The following is a 22,520-nucleotide window of genomic DNA, read 5'->3' as shown; positions in this document are numbered from 1 at the left end:
GCCCTGGTAATTTTGTGTGTTATTTGATTCCATCTGAAACGGGAGGTCACACAAAATTGCACAGAAAAACAAAAGCAATAGAGTCAGAGTGGGATGGCAAAGTATGAATCCAAATATGACAACTGTGCTAAGGGTTAAGGACTGGTAATCACTCCCTCAGGGTAGAAGTAGCAGAGGATCTCCACAGAGATCTCTGCACCTTCTTCAAAATTGGCTGCCTGTGCAGCATGGGACTGGAGCTGAGGTTGGGATGGGAATGGGAGTAAGAGTGGTTGAGAGAATTAGGGCCCCAGTTGTTGCCCTTCCCTCAAGCCACTTTGTAGTAACAGAAAATTGTTGTTAATGTTGACAATTTTCAAAAACAACAACAAAATACCCACTACTTTTCTTATGAAAAAAATGAACCAGCTCTAACTGTGGCCTCCAAGGGTATGTCTACACTGTGATAAAAACCCCACAGCACTGAGTCATCTGACTCAGGCTTGTACATTTCGGGCAGCGGGGCTAAAAATTGAGTGTAGAATTTCACGCTCAGGCTGGAGCCCAGACTCTGAGACACACCCCCTTGCACAGTCTTACAGCTAGTGCTCCTTCTCCAGCCTGAGCCCAAATGTCTACACTGCAACTGTATAGCCCCAGAGCCCCACCCTGGTGTGTCCAAGTCAGCTGACATAGGCCAGCCACAGCCATGCCGCAGGTGTTTTATCAGTGTAGACATATCTCAAAGGAACAACATCTCCACTTCCACCTCCGCCAAAATTCATTCATTTCAAAAGGAAATTTTTTGATAAAGTCCTGTATTTTTATGAAAATTTCCCAACTTACACTTCACAGAAACACAGAATTGTAGGACTATAAGGGACCTCGAGAGGTCATCTACTCCAGTCCTCTGCACTCATGACAGGACTAAATATTATCTCGAGCATCCCTGACAGGTATTTAACCTGCTCTTAAAAATCTTCAATGATGGAGATTCCACAACTTCCCTAGGCAATTTATTCCAGTTCTTAACTAGCCTGACAGGAAGATTTTCCTAATGTCCAACCTAAACCCCCCTTGCTGCAATTTAAGCCCATTGTGTCTTGTCCTGTCCTCACAGGTTAAGGAGAACATTTTTTCTCCCTCCTCCTTGTAACAATCTTTTACGTACTTGAAAACTGTTATCATGTCTCCTCTTAGTCTTCTCTTGTCCAGCCTAAACAAGCCCATTTTTTAACGGTCCCCCATAGGCCATGTTTTCTAGATATTTAATTATTTTTGTAGCTCTTCTCAGGACTTTATCCAATTTGTCCACATCTTTCCTGAAATGTGGCATCCAGAACTGGACACAATACTCTATTGGAGGCCTAATCAGTGCAGAGTAGAGTGGAAGAATTACTTCTTATGTCTTGTTTACAACACTCTGTCTAATACATTCCAGAATGATGTTTGCTTTTGGGGGGGGGCAACAATGTTGCACTGTTGTCTTATATTTAGCGTGTGAACCACTGTTATCCCCAGATCCCTTTCCACAGTACTGCTTCCTAGGCAGTTTCCCATTTTGATGTGTGCATCTGATTGTTCCTTCCTAAAGTGGAGTACTTTGAATTTGTTCTTACTGAATTGCATCCTATTTACTTCAGACCATTTCTCCAGTTTGGCCAGATCATTTTGAATTATAATGCTATACTCCAAAGCACTTCAACCCCTCCCATCTTGATATCATCCACAAACTTTATAAGTGAACTCTCTATGCCATTATCTAAACCATTGATGAAGATATTGAATAGAACCAGACCCAGAAATGATCCCTGCGGGACTCCACTTGATATGCCCTTCCAGCTTCACTGTGAACTGCTGATAACTACTCTCTGGGAACCATTTTCCAATCTCTTATGCATCCACCTTATTATAGCTCCATTTAGGTTGCATATCCCTAGTTTGTTTATGAGAACGTCATGCAAAACAGTATCAAAAGCCTTACTGAAGTCAAGATATACCACGTCTACCACTTCCCTGCTATCCACAAGACTTTTTACCCTTTCAGAGAAAACTATTAGGTTGGTTTGACATAATTTGTTCTTGACAAATCCATGCTGACTGTTACTTATCACCTTATTACTTTGTAGGTATTTACAAATTGATTGTTTAATTATTTGCTCCATTATCTTTCCAGGTACTGAAATTAAGGTGACTGGTCTATAATTCCCCTTTTTTATAGACTGGTACTATATTTGGAACCTCTCCCGTATTCCATAACTTTTCAAAGATAATCACTAATAGCTCAGTCAGCTTCTTGAGTATTCTAGGACATATTTCATCAGGCCCTGGTGACTTGAAGACATATAATTTGTCTAAGTAATTTTTAACTTGTTCTTTCCCTGTTTTAGCTTCTCTCTTACCTCGTTTTTACTGGCATTTACTTAGTAGTGATCAAATGCCTAACTAACATTTTTTGGTGAAAACTGAAACAAAACAGTCATTTAGCACTTCTGCCATTTCCACATTATTATTTCCCCCCCCTCATTGAGTAATGGGCCTACCCGTCCTTGGTCTTCTTCTTGAACCTAATGTATTTGTATAATGTTTTCTTGTTACTCTTTATGTCTCTAGCTAGTTTGATCTCATTTTGTGCTTTGGCCTTTCTAATTTTGTCCCTACATACTTGTGTTATTTGTTTATATTCATCCTTTGTAATTTGTAGGACTCTTTTTTGACTTTCAGATTATTGAACATCTCCTGGTTAATCCAAGGTGGTCTTTTGTCATACTTCCTATATTTCCTACACAGTGAGATAGTTTGCTCTTGTGCTCTTAATAATGTCTCTTTGAAAAACTGCCACCTCTCTTGAACTGTTTTTCCCTTTAGATTTGCTTTCCATGGGATCTTACTTACTTACTCCCTGAGTTTGCTAAGATCTACCTTCTTGAAATCCATTATCTTTATTGTGCTGTTTTCCCTCCTACCATTCCTTAGACCAGTGTTTCCCAAACTTGTTCCACCACTTGTGCAGGGAAAGCACAGTTTGTTTACCTGCCGCATCCTTAGGTCTGGCCGATCGCGGCTTCCAGTGGCCGCAGTTCACTGCTCCAGGCCAATGGGAGCTGCTGGAAGTGGCTTCCAGCAGCTCCCATTGGCCCAGAGCAGTGAATCACGACCACGGGGAGCCACGATCGACCGAACCTGCAGACACGGCAGGTATACAAGCCGGCCCAGTAGGGGCTTTCCCTGCACAAGCGTCAGAACAAGTTTGGGAAACACTGCCTTAGACTCATGAATTCTACCATTTCATAATCACTTTCACCTACACTTCCTTCCACATTTAAATTCTCAACCAGTTCCTTCTTAGTTGTCAAAAATCAAATATAGAACAGCCTCTCCCTTAGTAGCTTTCTCCACCTCCTGATATAAAGCAGTCTCTCCAATATATTCCAATAACTTGTTGGATAATTTTTGCCCTGCTGTGTTATTTTCCCAACCAATGTCTGGGTAGTTGAAGTCCCTCATCACCACCAAGTCCTGTGCTTTGGATGATTTTGTTTGTTTAAAAAAAGCCTCATTGACTTCTTCTTTCTGATTTGGTGGTCTGTATTAGACCCCTACCATGACATCACCCTTGTTTTCCACCCCCTTTATCTTTAGCCAGAGACTTTCAACAAGTCTCTCTCTTATTTCTATGTCAATCTTAGTCCATGTGCATACATTTTTAATATATAAGGCAACACCTCCTCCCTTTTTCCCTGCCTGTCCTTTCTGAGCAAGCTGTACCCTTTTCTATCAATATTCCAGTCATACGTATTATCCCGCCCCTGTGATGCCAACTATGTCATAGTTGTGTTTGTTAACTAGCATTTAAGTTCTTCTTGCGTATTCCCTATACTTCTCTCATTAGTATACAGACATCTAATATACTGATTTGCTTTTCCTCCTATGTTCTTTCTTGTCTCTCCCTTATCTCTGCTATAATGTCCCATGCTCCCCCCAGATTTCGACGCTTCTCCCAGGACTCCATGTTTTTTTACTTATGTGTGGGCTTTTGTCACCTGCCCCTGTCTTACCTAGTTTAAAGCCCTCCTCAGTAGGTTAGCCAGTCTGTATGAATATATGCTCTTCTTCTTCCTCAGTTGGTGGACCCCATCTCTGATTACCAGTCCTTCCCAGAACAGCATCCCTTGGTCAAGGAAGCTGAAGCCCTCCTGGCTACAACCTCCTTTCAGCCAGGCCTTCACCTCCAGGATGCATCTGTCTGTGCCTGGGCCCCTACACTTGACCAGAAGGTTTGAAGAGAACACCACTTGTGCCCCCAACTCTTTCACCCTTACTCCCAGAACCCTGAAGTCACTTCTGATCTGATCTGGGTCATACCTCAAAATATCATTAGTGCTCACTTGGATGAGTAGCATAGGTTAGTAGTCAAAGGGCCAGATGATCCTCCACAATCTCTCTATAACATCTCAGATATAGGCCCCTGGCAGGCAGCACACTTCCGAGGAAGCCATGTCAATATCTTTTCATAATAAATATTTCATCCACCTTTTTAGCATTTCCTTAACATTGTATGGCTTAGTTCTCCTCTCACAGCAGTGTAATTCAGGAATAACTCAATAAAAGTCAATTACATAAGGGGCACAAGAACTGTAAGGCCCCAATCCAGTGTAAATTATCACCTACAGACTCTGCTGAAGGCTCCCATTTTGTTACCAAATCCTGTAAGGATTGCGATATTACTTTCAGTTCCTGTATTTCTTGTTCCACTTTTACAACTTAAGATGTATGACTACTTCATCCACCTTTGAGCGAAATAAGCATCTTCCTCAAGCCACCAACCATCAGGTGACTGATGGCGTGGTCCTGTAAGCTGCCCATTGTGCTGGCTTAACAATCATGCTTGTGTGAATTAATTGTCTTAGCTGAAGGTCTTAATGTGAACTTTGGTTTCCTTTTTAACATTAATTATGTTATAAAACTTATAATTAAACACACCTTTCTTTTTAATTGGACTAAAATGGAGGTCAGGATAACTGTCAATACTCACACAAATGTTCCCTATAGTGACTGTTTGCCTTAGGTGCATTTAGCCCTTAAAATATCACAGCTGTACTATAGGTAGAACAAGCACTATGAGCTTTAACAATTTGGTGTTGAATATTGCAAAGCGGAGGAGGCTTTGTTGCAGGAGGAGGAGTGTCTTCAAAAGGAACAACAATTCTTCTGACAGGGAATCACTGGAGAGGTGGCCAAGGTGTTTGTCTTTATTTTTGTCACACATTTTAAAATATAGAGAAAATTCATGAATGAACATTATAAAAGTAATCTAATTAAGACTACTCATGATTAGGCATGTGTGACGCAAGGTGGGCTTCAAGACACAAAGTGATTGCTTCACTACAGTGGGGCTTAAAAGCTCTGCTGAAGGTATGCACAGAGAAGTAAAAATAATAAAGAATGTTAGAGCTGGGTCCAAACTCTAGTGATTGGATTTGGGTCTAGACGTACCTACCCCACATTTTAGTTTGAAGCTCTTTGGATCGGGGGGGGGGAGGGGTTGGTTCAGCCTATTAGGCTATAGGTATTAGCTGAAAAATCCAGATTCACAATTTCAACTTGGAATTCCTCAAAGTTTCAAGGAGAGGGAGTTTAGGGTCAGAGGGTTTTTTAATTGTTATTATTTTGGCCCATTTTACATTTACATATAATATCTCCGTGCTCCTGTAGGTTCCAACATGTTTTAAACAAACTAAGATCCTGATTCTGTAGCTGGTTTGTACACGAAGAACCTTGTGATCCCGTGTTTTCAGTGCAGTTATGTATTTGTACCTGGGTCCACCTACTCAGTTTTGGGATCAGTCCATAAATGGATATGCAGACTATACAAGCGATTACTAATCCCACCATTGAAAAGCTTCCTCCTGTATGGAGGAACACAGCAGCTGTCAAGCACACTGAAATACAACTTTGGAGAGAAAGTGAAGCAGCATCCTGAATAAGCCTGATTCTGCTATCCCAACAGAAAGATTCATTTGTAAATCCACTAATCTGTACCAGCCCAGTGTCCTTTAAGAGTGATCACTAGCCTAGAAATAATGAAACTATGTAGTGCTATTTCACAATTGCATTATGTAGTGATGTGTAAAACTGAACTTTGTTTATCACCAGCAGATTTAACAGCTAAGATTTTCAAAAGGGACAAAGGTTTCTGGGTACCTCAATTTTAGGGTCACCTTAGATTTTCAGAAAATGCAGATAAAACATTCTCTAACAACCAGACCCCTGTAAGTCATTTCAAACTGGGCACTCACTGTCACTAGTCATTTTTGAAAAACCTTGCTTGATCTACATTTTTGATTCTGAGATTGATTCTGTTATCAAGATTTGATTTTTCATCAAGCTGAAATTTGCAACACTGCATCAGGCAAAGATCTATGTATCTTATTTTCTTTATTTATTTTTGCTATTTGTTCTGCCCCTCCCCCCACCCCCTTAAAAAAAGGTCAAAAAGCAAAAATCTTCCTTTCAGGACACTTTGCTTTAGGGCACATGACAAATCATGACTTCCTTATGGGATCCCTTCTTGAACTACAGAGCCATAAGAAGACTCACTGAAAGCATCTTCCCCTTCCTCTTAACTTTAGTTTCCTCCCTTTCTCCTGCCCCATTTTTATCTTTCTCTTTCACTGCATGCCAGAAAACCTGTCTGTTTGAATGGATATTAGTGAAGGACTAAGGTAACAAAGAGCAGGAGCATGTGCTGATATTATGGACAATATAGTAACTCCTCTAGTACTGTGGATATAAATTGGTCAAGGGCCCTCAGAGTTTTGGATGGGTATGCTTGGGTGTCAAGTCATTTTTTAGATCAAAATCTAAAATTAATTTCATATTTGTTGTGGTTACCATGCTGAATTCACAAGGTTGCCATGTGGCTTCTTTATTCTTTCTCATATGAGAGTGCGTTGGTTGAAATATTATATGAAAAAGAAAATGACGTCTGAAGTTTGTAAAAGAATCTTACCTCAGGAATCTCTGTATTTTCATTGTGTGTCATTTAGGAATTAACAAGTACATCCTTATATTTATGCTTGTGCTGAAAAAATATTATTAAAAAAATAAGCCTGTGTTTTGAAGTTTAGATCCCAGCTCTGACTTCCTCAAACTTCAGGGTTCTTTAGAACTCAGGTTGTTTTTCATATGCCAGTTTAATGCAAGCTCATGCCATCTCTTTTCTGATATGCCTAGGAAATAAAAATGGTAAATAAGCCATTAGTAACTTAGCACCTGATCTGATTCCCTTGAAAGTTAATGGAAATAATCCTGCTGGATTTCAATGGGGATTGGGTCAGGGCCTTACACTGAGGTAAATTTGGATTAAGTCCAGTGGAGTCAAAGGAGTTCACCACAACATATGAGAATTATGGTCTCACAGTCCTAATTGGAGGGTGAGGGGGCTATTTAAGGGATAGTGAGGGTATTGCTTTAGCCTTAAAATGTACTATAAACCTGCTATAATGAAGGATTATTATTCTAATGCCGATGGTCATTGACAATGCTGTCTCACATATGCCAACATTGTCCCTTGACAAAATCTGGCTAGCTATCAAATACAAAAGCCTAAACATCTATGCCAATTATGCACAGCAGTATGTGTGCAATTGCTGTTCCATCTGCACAAGCAGCACCATATGCCAGTTGCAGCTGAGTTGGAAGAAGTCTCCATTGAAGAGATGCTCCAGTGACTACTAGAGAAACATGATTCTTACTTTCTCTGCCCTAATTTTTCTTTTGTTACATTTAAGAACTTCACTGTCTTTAATTAACCTCAGCTTCTTCAGACCTGTAAGTCTAGATACTAAGAGAGTCTATGCGCCAACTGGAAATTATCAACCTTTCCCAGCATGTCTGAAGGCATCCCTGGCTTTACAATACAAGTTGATAGACTGTAAGCCTCTTCTTGTCTCTAAAAGTACTTATTAATATTGTGAGTATATATATGCTCTCTTCATTGTGATCTATACAAGCCTGGAATGTAAGCTATGCAGTCTCATTTATATAACAAAAGTTATTTATTTAAGTTCAGATTGCTACAAACACACACCGCACACATATTAAAGTATATAATGCAGAACCCATTGAATAATCAATAATATCTAATCGCTCATATAGAACTTCCTATAATAACCCAATATGCACATACCAGATTAAGATGCAAAAGCTACATTGGAATTATCAGACATCAAACAGCTAATATAGTAAATAAAAGAAAAAAGGGGGGAGGGGAAGAACAAACAAACAAACAAAAAATCACATCCTATGCCAATATTTAAAAAAAAAATCCCCATCTATGTTCATCACAGGTTGCTGGAAAACTCAGCCCAATAAAGACCTTTGAATGGTATGATTTTATATAAGATCCATTCCATTTCCCATGCCTAGCACAAGGAGATTTTCCCCATTTTTTTTGCCCAGTATTTAGTAAGTAATTGATTCAAGCTGATTTGCATTTAAAGTTCTGGACCATAACAGGGTGAAATATGTGCAGCAGCAGCAGTTTTGTAGACAAAGTCCACAGGCTACCCTTTTTCTCTTTATGCATTATCCACAAAGAAACGTTTGATTGTTACAAATTGGTATGATGTTCAGAATCATACAATGAGAGATCCAAAAATATATTCTAAGCTATCAATTTCTCAAACACAAGAGATAAGGTAAAGGACGGGTGTGAGAGCACTTTTCCATCTCCTCTGCTCCAAAACAGAGGGATAGCACCCCTTATTTTTGCGTCATATTGCTTGGTGAAATGAGAACAGGTCAGACAAGAGAATCTATAGTGGGAGCTGGAGGAGGAGGCAGTGCCAGGCTGGGGAATGTATGGGGCTCCAAGCTTTCCCCCCAGTAAGTGGAGCAGAAGTAGCACCTCACAGGAGAATTACTGAAGTTACTGAAGACTGAGACATACACAATGACATATATATTTTTACAACAAATTTGTAATAACTCTCTCCATGCTGGATTAGGCCTCTAAGTCACTTAGGTACTTTTGAAAATGTTACCCCAAGTTATCTCAAGTGTAAGCCCTTAATTGGCTAGTCTATGTTGATATAACAGTCTACAGAGTGCTGTTAAAAACTGATGTAACTATGAATGGTAGCAAAGCTGGAATCTGATTTAGCATGGATTTGAGAGAGTCTGAGGCAGAGTGGAAGGAGTTCAGGATAAGCGATAGAGGAGATAGCAGTTGGGCAGGGGAAGTTCAAGGTTTGGAAGTGGAAAACAGAGCAATGATCTCAAGATCAGTGATGGGATGAGCATTTGGGAAGTACTCAGGCCTTCCCCAAGGTTCCCTTTTTTCCCCAACCTTCCTCACACCAATTTTCCATTCTTTTTCTTGTCTCTCCCTTTTTCCTCATTTATCCTCCCCTTCCCCATCCCATCATGTCTACTTCCCTTATTGACATCTATTACTCATTTCCTTCCTTTCATCTCCTCTTCTCAGGTCTCACTTTCTGACACCTCCTATGTTTCCACTATCCACAGCATTCAGAGACTTCAAGAGAAGCTTAGAGAAGGCACAGACTCCCAGCTGCACCATAGCCAGTCAAGGAAAAGGAAAGTAGGTTTGGAAATCGTCCGCTGAGGCCTTGTACTCAGGCCCATTCTCTTTTCCTAGTCTTCTCTTCACAGGGCTCTTTTGTCCCAGGGTTAAACATGCTGGACCCTTGGCAGGTAAAAGTCCAATAAAGTTGTCATAAAGTTAGACTGATGGAATTGATGTCAGTGATAGTACCTTAGCACAGGGTCCCCTTAAGTGGGTTTGGACTTGTGACATCCCACTTGGTTAATGTACCTTGTCCATTCTTTAAATGGGAGCTTGTCACATCCTTACCCTATGGGTGGCATTGGCATTCAGTTACTCTCATGGCAAAAAAAGTATTAGCGGACACTTAAATATGGGTAGCTGTAAGCATGACTGCCAGAAGCATCTTATGTTGTGGCTGGCTGGTGCTGCCAAGTTTGGAGTCCATACAAGTGTCCTTAATTGTGTGAATAATTGTTTGATGCAGACACATTTGACTTCCTTTTCTTTACATGGACAATTTTTAATGTTTTAAGGGGAAAATCAACTATAATATGTAAAACTGGCCCTAAAGAACTGATAACAGCTGCTCTTTTTAAAGTTCACAAAAAAAGTACAATCTCTCTCATACCTTTCTGAACAAGTAGTTGGTATGACTTACATTTTGAGAGCAACTTTAAAAATATCTCCAATAAAATAAGTTTAATAAAGAAATGAATTCCATTTGTACAGAGTAATATGAAGACAAAAGATGCAGAATAATATTCTGCCAGGTTAGTTTGCACTCGCAAAACTCAAAGGGGATCTATGCTTTAAGGCTTCAGCGAATGGTGTTTCAAGAACTGTTTTGATGTGTGGCTGATGGGCTTTTAAGGCCTGGATTTTCCTGTGCAGCACATTCCAGAAGATTCATTAGCTGACAGTGATTTTTAGTTGGACACTGGACCCCAGAATGGAATGAGTGAGCTATTTGCTTGTAAATAAGTACACATTCATTGGACTAACCTTCTTTCTTTCCTTTATATTGTTTTCATTCAATTTAAACCATTTTGGTTAACTTTTAAAAAAGTCTGATTTATTTGCATTTGGGGGAAAAAAACAGTGGGATTTTCAAAAGCACTGAAAAGTTGTTAGTTGAAAAATAGGGTTTTACCTTTTTTATTATTTTTTTTAAAGTTTGACATTCACAAATGTTGGTGAAACTAAACAAAGAAAAATGTTTGGGCTTTCAGCTGATTTTGGGGAGGGGAGGACGCGTTGGGTTGGAAAACAAAAAAAACATAGTATTAAGTTTTTCTACAAAAAACAGCATTTTGGGCTGAATATAATTTTCACAAAAAACTAAAAATTTCTCATTTTGACAATGAATAAATAAATAAAAACATCTCCCAACCAACTCCACTAAAGAAATTACCAAAAAGGGCAGCAGACACTGCTTACTGCATTAGTTGTTGTGATGTATTTTGCTGATCAGTTGGCTGGAGTCTACACCATAACTCAAGCTAGCACATTCATTATTTATATATTCATTTACATAAATTAGTCATGGCATTACTGAATAAGGAACAGCTCTTACCCATTAGTAGAAAAAAAAACGCTCTAACAAATGACAAGAATCGAGTGAAATAACAACACAGATGCCAATCCTGAAGACTTGGGTGTGCATAAGTTTACTCACATAAGTGAGTCTCATTGAAGATGTGTGTACAAATGTTTGCAGGATCTGATCTAAAAGCATTTTCCACCTATTCAGAGAGAGAGAGAGATTTCTTTCCTGCCATAATAATGTATTTATTGAATTATGACCAAATAAATACAGACTGAATATTGTTGCTACACTGGTTTCTTGCCCTTAATATTTAGTAAATGTAGTATCTTGATTTGCAGTCATGATAATAAGCACTATTGAATAAGCATGGAAGGAATTTAGTATTAATTGCATATAGGGTGTTTTATTAATACTGGATATTGTTGGTTAATTTTCCTTCATTATTACAGCATGATATATCAAGACAGGTTTCATGGGGTCCATTCACTGCTAAGGGGTGCTTCCTCCTAGCCACTCTGGGGATTAGCTCCTTCCAGGTCCATGGCCCTCTTCTGCTGCATGCCCTGCTGCTGTGCTCTTTCAGTCTCTCCAACACCACATGCTTCTTAATTTTTTGGCCCTCCAGCCAGGTCACTAAATGTATTTTCCCCTTCCAGGATATCAACATCTTTCCTCACTAGCAGTCTTCCCATTCACTGTCTCTATGGTACCACTTCTCCAGAGATTAGCAGAAGAATCCAGGTGCACCCTCTATTCTGGGTTCCAGCTCAGAGACCTGTTAGTCAGCATCCAAGGTCTGTTCCTTCGTGAACCTCACTGCATTTCCCTGAGTCCTCTCCTACACCTTCTGACACTCCCCTCTGCCCCAGGTTTGTGAGCCTCACAACTCCCTCCTCCTAGGAAGTAACTGTAGGCTACTTGCCTCTGTAGCTCTAAACACACCTCTTGTCTCTCAGGGAATGACTGCAGCCTACTTCCTTGCAACCCCTCTCTGCTAGCAGCTCCCTCACTTTATAGAAGCCCCACCTGTTCCCACACAAGTGAGCTTCCCCTAATTAGGGATTTCCTCTCAACCTTAATTCTCCCAGTTTGTATTTTAACAGGTTAATTGGCCCATGTGGCCTCCATTAACTCCTTCAGGGCAAGTGTGGGTTTAACACCCCATCACATCAGGGTTCAAAACTCTAAAGAACCCTGAAAACTCTAGCTTGGATTGCTAGGTGCCCAATATCTGCAGGCAATTAGGCTTGTCAGCATTTCCTGATTTATCCAGGCTCACTGCCAGCAGACAGCTGAGGCCCTAGAAAGCAGAGATACTGTTATAACTACTTATTTGTGTAATACAATACTGATGCATGGGGCTTAGTATGAAGAGCACAGCTTGGGGACAGGAGACAAAAGTCCAAGGTAACTTCAAGCCATTCTTCCAAAATCCTGGGTCAACTACCAGCTTAAATAGGAGCAGCCTTAGGTTTGCTCTAAGATATATGGGCTGCTAATAGCCAGGGCCCATTCTGGCAGAGCTGGAGAGGTGCAGTGATACCTCAACCATGCTGCCTTTCCCGGGTCATGCCCTCTGCTGGGCGGTGGAGTAGTGCAGAAGGTAGTACAGTATCTTACCACCATGTCAGTATTTCCTAATGCTGGAGGAATTCTTCAGTGGCTGGGTAAACTGGGATGCTGTGGTGCAAATCTACCCCAATGAAGGGCCAAAGGGTGGAGCACAGAGGGCTAATCATGCATTTCAACTCTTCATTTAGGACCTGATTCACCACTATGTTCTCCAGTTTTATGGTGTAACTCCACCAATTATGTTTGACTGGCATAAAGCTGGAGTATCGCAGTGGTGAACCAGGTCCTGATAACATGTCAATCACAATGATATCTAGTATCAGAGGGGTAGCCGTGTTAGTCTGGTTCTGTAGAAGCAGCAAAGAATCCTGTGGCACCTTATAGACTAACAGAAGTTTTGCAGCATGAGCTTTCGTGGGTGAATACCCACTTCTTCGGATGCAAGCAGTGGAAATTTCCAGGGACAGGTGTGTATATATAAGCAAGCAAGAAGCAAGCTAGAGATAAGGAGGTTAGATCAATCAGGGAGAATGGGGCCCTGTTCCAGCAGCTGAGGTGTGAAAACCAAGGGAGGAGAAACTGGTTCTGTAATTGGCAAGCCATTCACAGTCTTTGTTTAGTCCTAAGCTGATGGTGTTAAATTTGCAGATGAACTGGAGCTCAGCAGTTTCTCTTTGAAGTCTGGTCCTAAAGTTTTTTTGTTGTAGGATGGCCACCTTAAAATCTGCTATTGTGTGGCCAGGGAGGTTGAAGTGTTCTCCTACAGGTTTTTGTATATTGCCATTCCTAATGTCTGATTTGTGTCCATTTATCCTTTTCCTTAGAGACTGTCCAGTTTGGCCAATGTACATAGCAGAGGGGCATTGCTGGCATATGATGGCATATATTACATTGGTGGACGTGCAGGTGAATGAACCGGTGATGGTGTGGCTGATCTGGTTAGGTCCTGTGATGGTGTTGCTGGTGTAGATATGTGGGCAGAGTTGGCATCGAGGTTTGTTGCATGGGTTGGTTCCTGAGCTAGAGTTACTATGGTGCGGTGTGCAGTTGTTGGTGAGAATATGCTTCAGGTTGGCAGGTTGTCTGTGGGCGAGGACTGGCCTGCCACCCAAGGCCTGTGAAAGTGTGGGATCATTGTCCAGGATGGGTTGTAGATCCCTGATGATGCGTTGGAGGGGTTTGAGCTGGGGACTGTATGTGATGGCCAGTGGAGTCCTGTTGGTTTCTTTCTTGGGTTTGTCTTGCAGAAGGAGGTTTCTGGGTACACATCTGGCTCTGTTGATCTGTTTCCTTATTTCCTCGTGTGGGTACTGTAGTCTTGAGAATGCTTGGTGGAGATTTTCTAGGTGTTGGTCTCTGTCTGCGGGGTTAGAGCAGATACGGTTGTACCTCAGTGCTTGGCTGTAGACAATGGATCTTGTGGTGTGCCCGGGATGGAAGCTGGAGGCATGAAGGTAGGCATAGCGGTCGGTAGGTTTTCGGTATAGGGTGGTGTTAATGTGACCACCACTTATTTGCACCGTGGTGTCTAGGAAGTGGACCTCCCGTGTAGATAGGTCCAGGCTGAGGTTGATGGAGGGGTGGAAGCTGTTGAAATCATGGTGGAATTTTTCCAGAGTCTCCTTCCCATGGGTCCAGATGATGAAGATGTCATCAATGTAGCGTAGGTAGAGAAGGGGCGTGAGTGGACGGGAGCTGAGGAAGCGTTGTTCCAGGTCGGCCATAAACATATTGGCATATTGTGGGGCCATGCGGGTGCCCATAGCGGTGCCACTGATCTGGAGATATATATTGTCATTAAATTTGAAATAGTTGTGTGTGAGGATAAAGGCACAGAGCTCAGCAACCAGTTGTGCTGTGGCATCATCAGGGATACTGTTCCTGATAGCTTGTATTCCATCAGTGTGTGGGATGTTTGTGTAGAGAGCCTCTACATCCATGGTGGCTAGGATGGTGTTTTCTGGAAGGTCACCAATGCATTGTAGTTTCCTCAGGAAATCCGTGGTGTCACGGAGATAGCTGGGAGTGCTGGTAACATAGGGTCTGAGTAGAGAGTCCACATATCCAGACAGTCCCTCAGTGAGAGTTTCAATGCCAGAGATGATGGGGCGTCCACAAACCTGGAAATCCTGGACGCCCATGGACACAAATAAGACATTAGGAATGGCAATATCCAAAAACCTGTAGGAGAACACTTCAACCTCCCTGGCCACACAATAGCAGATTTTAAGGTGGCCATCCTACAACAAAAAAACTTTAGGACCAGACTTCAAAGAGAAACTGCTGAGCTCCAGTTCATCTGCAAATTTAACACCATCAGCTTAGGACTAAACAAAGACTGTGAATGGCTTGCCAATTACAGAACCAGTTTCTCCTCCCTTGGTTTTCACACCTCAGCTGCTGGAACAGGGCCCCATTCTCCCTGATTGATCTAACCTCGTTATCTCCAGCTTGCTTCTTGCTTGCTTATATATACACACCTGTCCCTGGAAATTTCCACTGCTTGCATCCGAAGAAGTGGGTATTCACCCACGAAAGCTCATGCTGCAAAACTTCTGTTAGTCTATAAGGTGCCACAGGATTCTTTGCTGCTTCTAATGATATCTAGATGTGTTTGTGGCTTTGAACATTGAAGGTTTATTGTAAACTACCCTACCATTGTTTGAATGTAGTTTTGTCAAATGTGAATGTTGCAGAACAAAGTTGTGTTGAAATACAAAATAGTAATGGAAACTGATATACAAACATTGCGTGTAGATACAACCTTGTGATATAAAGCTGTTAAGATGTGCTCAGATTTCTTCCAAAAGTATTTGGAATTATATTTTTAAAAAATTGCAGTTATAATTTCAGATGCCAGGAATATTACACACGCATGCACGCACACACACACACACACACGAATGTAATGCATATTTTAATTTTATTTTACAAAAAGCAAAATAATATCTTATCTCGAGTATACCATAGTAGTTAGGTTTTTTTAATTAATTTCTTGTACTTGAAGTTTCATAGTTATAGTATTTTAGTTTATGTTTTAGATTAAATAATTTTAATGCTGAACTCAGCATAAACCGAGAGTGCTATTAACCATGAGAATAAATATTTGGAAGCTGAGGTTTTTAAATTGCATTAATGCCATTAGTCTACTTAATAATTGCTTTTTCATTGTAATTTAAAAGGCAGTTTATCTTGCAGTAAAAGTAATAAAATGTAACTGTGTATAATAAAAAAGCTTTCTATAAACCACTGATTTAATTATATTCTGAGCTTGTAGTGAAGTAGTTTTATAATTTTATATTTTTATTGTGCTTTTACTTTTTTCTTAGCTGCATATATGTTGTATTTTAATAACATATTCAGATTGCATTGCCGAGATATGTAGATTAACATTTGCAATGGAGTGGATTTTAAATGTTAGAAATAGTTTATAAGCACTTAGAATTCCCAATTCTCTGCAGAAATAGCTTATGCAGAAGTAATATAGTTTTCATGTAAAAATTGTGTGCTATAAATAGCTTTTGGCATATAGAGTGAATTTATTGCTGAAATACAGAAAACTCTGTGAACTGGTTCTCTCAATATAGCTCCCAAACTTCAATTTCTGAGCTAATATGTTGAACAGTTAGCACTGTGTGTGTGTATGCGTGTCATGGGCATGAGCACATACATACACATGTACTCCATAGAACACCCCTAATTTCCACCTAATCAGTGGTCATTCCTGTATAACAGTTGACTCCCTACAGCTAATAAGATTGTATCTAGCATCTTCTTCAGTTCTCAGTGCTGATTTTTCAGTCCATCATAGGGGAGGAGGAAACTCATTGTAAAGGTGTTCCCACTCTCTGTTGTCATTCCTCAGATGAACAAGTGCATTACTTTAACTCTTTTTAATCTTCTGCCAAAAATCAAGCAAACAGAAGAAAACATTAAAAAGTCATTTGCTGATATTAAAGCAATAGTCCTCTTGCAATGTATATGGCAATTATCAGAATATGACTTTTTCCCCAGCTTTGTGGAGTGCAGCACAAAGTTTATGCAGCACTTAAGTCTCACTTTAGCCGTAAAATTGATGGTCAAAGCTGTGATAAATTGTGTGTCAGATTTAAAATGACCAGTGTGAAAAACCGGAACAGGGGTTGGGAAGTAATAAGCACATATTTAAGAAAAAGCTCCGAATATCAGGACTGTCCCTATGAAATCGGGACATCTGGTCACCCTACTCAAATTGCTATCAAAATAGTGTTTAAATGGAATTTAAGTGGGGTTTTTTGGATTCTCTGTACAGGGCTGAATTTCCCCAAATACTGATCTCACATGTGGAGTTGCTCCCAATTTCCTCCTGAGTAAATGAAATCAATTTCAGGCCCTAATTCATATCTGAATTCTGACACGATAGCTGTACTTGAATTTGTAGAATGCCTTTGACTAGATGCCAATGGCTCTTAAGCAAAGTAGGCAGTCATGGAATGAGGGGAAAAGTCCTCTAATAGACCAGTAACCAGTTAAAAGGCAATAAATGAAGGGCAGGAATAAATGGACAGTTTTCACAGGAGAGAGAGCTATATAGCAGGGTCCCCAAAGGATCTGCACCGGGACAAGTGCAATTCAACATATTCATAAATGATCTAAAAAAAGAAATAATCAGTGAGGTTTAAACTTTGCAGACAATGCAAAATTACTCAGGCAACAAAATGGCAGATGAAATTCAATTTTGATAAATGGAAAGTAATGCACATTGGAAAATCTAGCCCAACTATATATGTACAATGATAGGATCTAAATTAGCTGTTGCCACTCAAGAACGACTTTGGAGTCATTGTGAAAAATTCTCTGAAAATCAATGTGCAGTAGCAGACAAAAGCTAACAATGTTAGGAACCATTAGAAAAGAGATAGATAATAATACAGAAAATACCATAATTCCACTATACAAATCTACAATACACACACACACCTTGAATATTACTTGCAGTTCTAGTGGCCCCATCTAAAAAAAATGTTAGAATTGAAAAAAGTACAGAGAAGGGCATCAGAAAGTGTTTAGGGATATGGAACGGATTCCATATGAGGAGAGATTAAAAAATACTGTTCCACTTAGAAAAGGAGACGACTAAGGGGAGATATGATAGAAGCCTATAAAATCATGAATGATGTGGAGGAAAAAAAGTGGTATTTATAGGGCTGTTGATAATTGTAGTTAACTCAAAAAAATTAATCATGATTTAAAAAATTAATCTTGATTAATCACACTGTTATACAATAGAATACCAATTGAAATGTATTAAAAAATTTTGGATGCCTTTCTACATTTTCAGGTATATTGATTTATATTACAGTACATAATACAAAGTGTACAGTGGTCACTTTATATTATTATTTTTATTACAAATATTTGCACTGTAAAAATGATAAACAAAAGAAATAGTATTTTTCAAGTCACCTCATACAAGTACTGTAGTGCAATTGCTTTATCATGAAAGTGTAACTTTCAAATGTAGATTTTTTTTTACATAACTGCACTAAAAAACAAAATAATGTAAAACTTTAGAACCTACAAGTCCACTCAGTCGTAATTCTTCAGCCAATCGCCAAACAAGTTTGTTTACATTTACAGAAGATACTGCTGCCTGTTTCTTATTTACAATGTCACCTGAAAGTGAGAACAGGCATTCACATGGCACTTTTGAGCTGGTGTTGCAAGGTATTTACGTCCCAGATATGCTAAATGTTCGTATACCCCTTCATGCTGAGGCCACCATTCCAGAGGACATGCTTCCATGCTGATGATGCTCGTTTAAAAAAATAATGCATTAATTAAATTTGTGACTGAACTCCTTGGGTGAGAATTGTATGTCTCTTGTTCTGTTTTACCTGCATTCTGCCATATATTTCATGTTATAGCAGTCTCAGATGATGACCCAGCACATGTTTGTTTTAAGAACACTTTCATACCAGATTTGACAAAATGCAAAGAAGGTACTAATGTGACATTCTAAAAATAGCTACAGCACTCAACCCAAGGTTTAAGAATCTGAAGTGCCATCCAAAATCTGAGAGGGCCGAAGTGTGGAGCATGCTTTCAGAAGTCTTAAAAGAGCAACACTCAGATGTGGAAACTACAGAACTATGAACCACCAAAAAAGAAAATCAACCTTCTGCTGGTGGCATCTGACTCAGATGATGAAAATGAACATGCGTCAGTCCGTTCTGCTTTGCATCATTATCCAGCAGAACCCATCATTAGCATGGATGCATGTCCTTTGGAATGGTGATTGAAGCATGAAGGGACCTATGAATCTTTAGGACATCTGGCACATAATGTCTTGCGACGCCAGCTACAACAGTGCCATGTGAACGCCTGTGCTCACTTTCAGGTGACATTGTAAACAAGAAGTGGGCAGCATTGTTTCCTGCAAATTGCAACCAAACTTGTTTGTCTGAGTGATTGGCTGAAGTAGGACTGAGGGGACTTGAAGGCTCTAAAGTTATACATTTTTATTTTTTAATGCAGTTTTTTTGGAAGTTCAACTTTCATAATAAAGAGATTGTACTACTGTACTTGTATTAGGTGAATTGAAAAACAGTATTTATTTTGTTTTTTAGAGTGCAAATATTTGTAATAAAAATAAATATAAAGTGAGCACTGTACACTTTGTATTCTGTGTTGTAGTTGAAATCAATATATTTTAAAATGTAGAAAAGCATCCAAAATATTTAAATAAATAGTATTCTATTATTGTTTCACAGTTCGATTAATCACAATTATTTTTAATCGTGTGATTAATCACAATTAATGTTTTTAATCACTTGACAGCCCTAGTTTTTTACTCCTTCACTTAACAAAAGAACCAGAAGTCACACAATAAAATTAATAGGCAGCAGGTTTAAAATAACAAAGAAGTACTTCTTCAGACAATGCACAATCTGTGGAACTCATTGCCAGGGAATGTTGTGAAGGCTAAAACTATAAATGGGATCAAAATGGAATTAGATAAGTTCATGAAGGATAGATCTATCAATGGCTATTAGCCAAGATGGTCAGGGATGCAACCCCACACTCTGAGTAGCCCCAAACCTCTGTCTGTCAGAAGCTGGGACTGCATGACACAGGATGGAGAACTTGATAAATTTCCCTGTTCATTCTCTCTGAAAAATCTGGCACAGGCCACTGTTAGTCTGACCCCATATGGCCATTCTTAATGAATTAGGTACACAGTACTTGTTTTCACTGGAGGAATTAGTCCATTTCACCTCACTAGAAGCCAAATTGAAAATACCATGCTTGCAAGCTTGCAGGTACTGTGTTAGGTACACTCATTAGGTCTCCTATTTGATCATTAGTCCAATAGATTCATGGGTATTAAAAGTCACCATATTAAAATTAATTTAAAATATCTATACATACTTAGAGATTTCATTAAAACATGTAGCATGGTGGTGAAGCTTCTGAAATATGTGCAATGAAATTCTTCAGAAATGGCAAGGCTGTAAATTAGATTAGAAAATGAAAATGTATATGCCATTTTTAAATAGTTAAATATTACCTTTTAATCAAATAAGTCATTCTCTTGATATTTAAAAAGACTGGGCAACACCACAAAATGTCTAAATGATAAAATGCTGGCTCCTGTTGGAAAAACTGGAGAAAATTAAATTTCCGTTGGAAAGGCTGTGCTAATACTTCATATTGCTTATTTCCCCAGTGAAAGATTATAGCAAACTATACAGTACTAACCAAATGTTTACAACAGATAAGTCTCAGCTATTCACAGATTAAACGTGACTACAAACAGAAGGAATTTGGCTCAACTCTAGTGTAAAAAAAGCTTAGTTGAGAGCACATGAGTGATTGGAATGAAGTATAAATTATGTCAAGGGTGGCCAACACATTTTTTATTGTCAATGTCGCAGCTTATGTTGTAGGCTCCACAATATTGGAATACCTGCGTTTTTGTAGTGTGTAACTTTATTGTATTGTGCAAAGGTGCAATAATAAAGATTTGCTTCTAAGTAGCTACAATAGTTTCAGGAAGTTGCAATCCAAATTACAGTCATTCCATTTCAGGCATTGTATTTAAAAGCCAAGAACACTAACAAGCTTTTTACGTCTACCACTATTCCAGGACACTTCCCTGTTCTACTTTATCATCAAAAGGTCCTCCTTTTACAAGATGAACAGTACAATATTGACCACAGTCTACATTTTTTTTAAGGCTGAACTACTTAGTGTAATACTCAGGGGCGGCTCTAGAAAATCCGCCGCCCCAAGCAGGGCAGCGCGCCGCGCCGCTCGCGCCGCCCTTCCCCGGTCCCGCGGCCGGGGCAGAAGTGCCTGCGGACGGTCCCGTGGTCCCGCGGCTCCGGTGGAGCATCCGCAGGCATGCCTGCGGGAGCTCCGTCCGAGCCGCGGGACCAGCGCACCCGCTGCAGTCATGCCTGCGGGAGCTCGACCGGAGCCGCGGGAAGAGGGGACCCTCCGCAGTCATGTCTGCGGCACGACTGCGGGAGGTCCGCCGGAGCCAAATGCCGCCCTGCCGGCAAAATGCCGCCCCACGCGCCTGCTTGGCGCGCTGGGGTCTAGAGCCAGCCCTGGTAATAGGCTCTCAGAGCAGGTTTGAATGTGGCAAAGCTCACTTGCTTCTGCCTCTCCTCAAGTCCACAAACTTCTCAGAGACCTTTCTTACTAGTAATACACCTGGCGCAGCTTATGTACAATATTAGTTTCCTCCACCCTTATAGACTATATAGCCTCACCCCTAAAGTCCTAGGGACCCCTCAGTTTCTGAGGCAAGTTTCTCTCCCTCTCCTTCTTTTTCCTTCCTGTCCTCCCACTTCCTTCCTGTGCCTTTTGTATCATCTGCCTAATAGCCTAATTAGCCTCTTAGGCCTGGTCTACACTAAAAAGTTAGGTTGAAGGAAGCCACCTTAAGTCGACCTGTTAATGTATGTGTCTACACTACCGAGTCCTTTACGCTGACCTGAGTCACCTCTAATATCGACTTATGTAATCCACCTCTGTGAAAGGAATAGCGCTTAATTCAATTTTTATAGGTTGACTGCGAGGTAGTGCAGACAGAGCATTGTGTAATTCGACTTAATTGGCCTTCATGTGGTGTCCCAAAATGCTCATCTCTGACCGCTCTGAAGATCATTCTCAACTCTGCTGCACTGCAGCCAGGTATACAGGAAATAGCCCCTCCCCTGCTAAAGCCTTGGAAATTTTTTATTTCCCATTTCCTGTTTGATCAGCATTGGAAGTATGTCAGCTTGAGCACAGCTGATCATGGAGACTACACCTCCCCAAACGCACTCCAGCCTGGTCTGCACAGGAGATGGTGGATTTTATTGCTGTGTGGGGAGAAGCATCTGTGCAGGCAGAGCTCTGATATAGCAGAAGAAACGTTGACATTTATGCAAAGTTTGATCATGGAATGGGGGAGAAAGGCCACATGAGAGACACACAGCAGTTCCATGTGAAAATAAAAGAACTTCACCAAGCGTACCAGAAGGCAAGGGAAGCGAACAGTCATGCTGGTGCTGAACCCCACACATGCCGGTTCTACAACGAGCTGCATGCAATTCTCAGGGGTGACCCTACCAGCACCCCCACAAGCAACATAGACACCTCACAGGTGTGCGAGTCTAGGGACAACAAGGAGGACGATATGGCAGATGAGGAAGAGGAGGAGACTGGAAGACAGGTGAACGGTGGATCCATTCTCCCTGAGAGACAGGAAATATTTTTAAACCTGGAGCACTGTGGGTCACAAGACATCATGGTAGCCAACTATGATGCCGGGGAAGGCACCTCTGGCGAGTATACAATTACAATGAAAGTCCAGTT

This window comes from Mauremys mutica, chromosome 1 (genome assembly GCF_020497125.1).
Source record: "Mauremys mutica isolate MM-2020 ecotype Southern chromosome 1, ASM2049712v1, whole genome shotgun sequence".
In the NCBI taxonomy this organism is placed as follows: Eukaryota; Metazoa; Chordata; order Testudines; family Geoemydidae; genus Mauremys; species Mauremys mutica.
Note: the sequence above shows the minus strand (reverse complement) of the source record.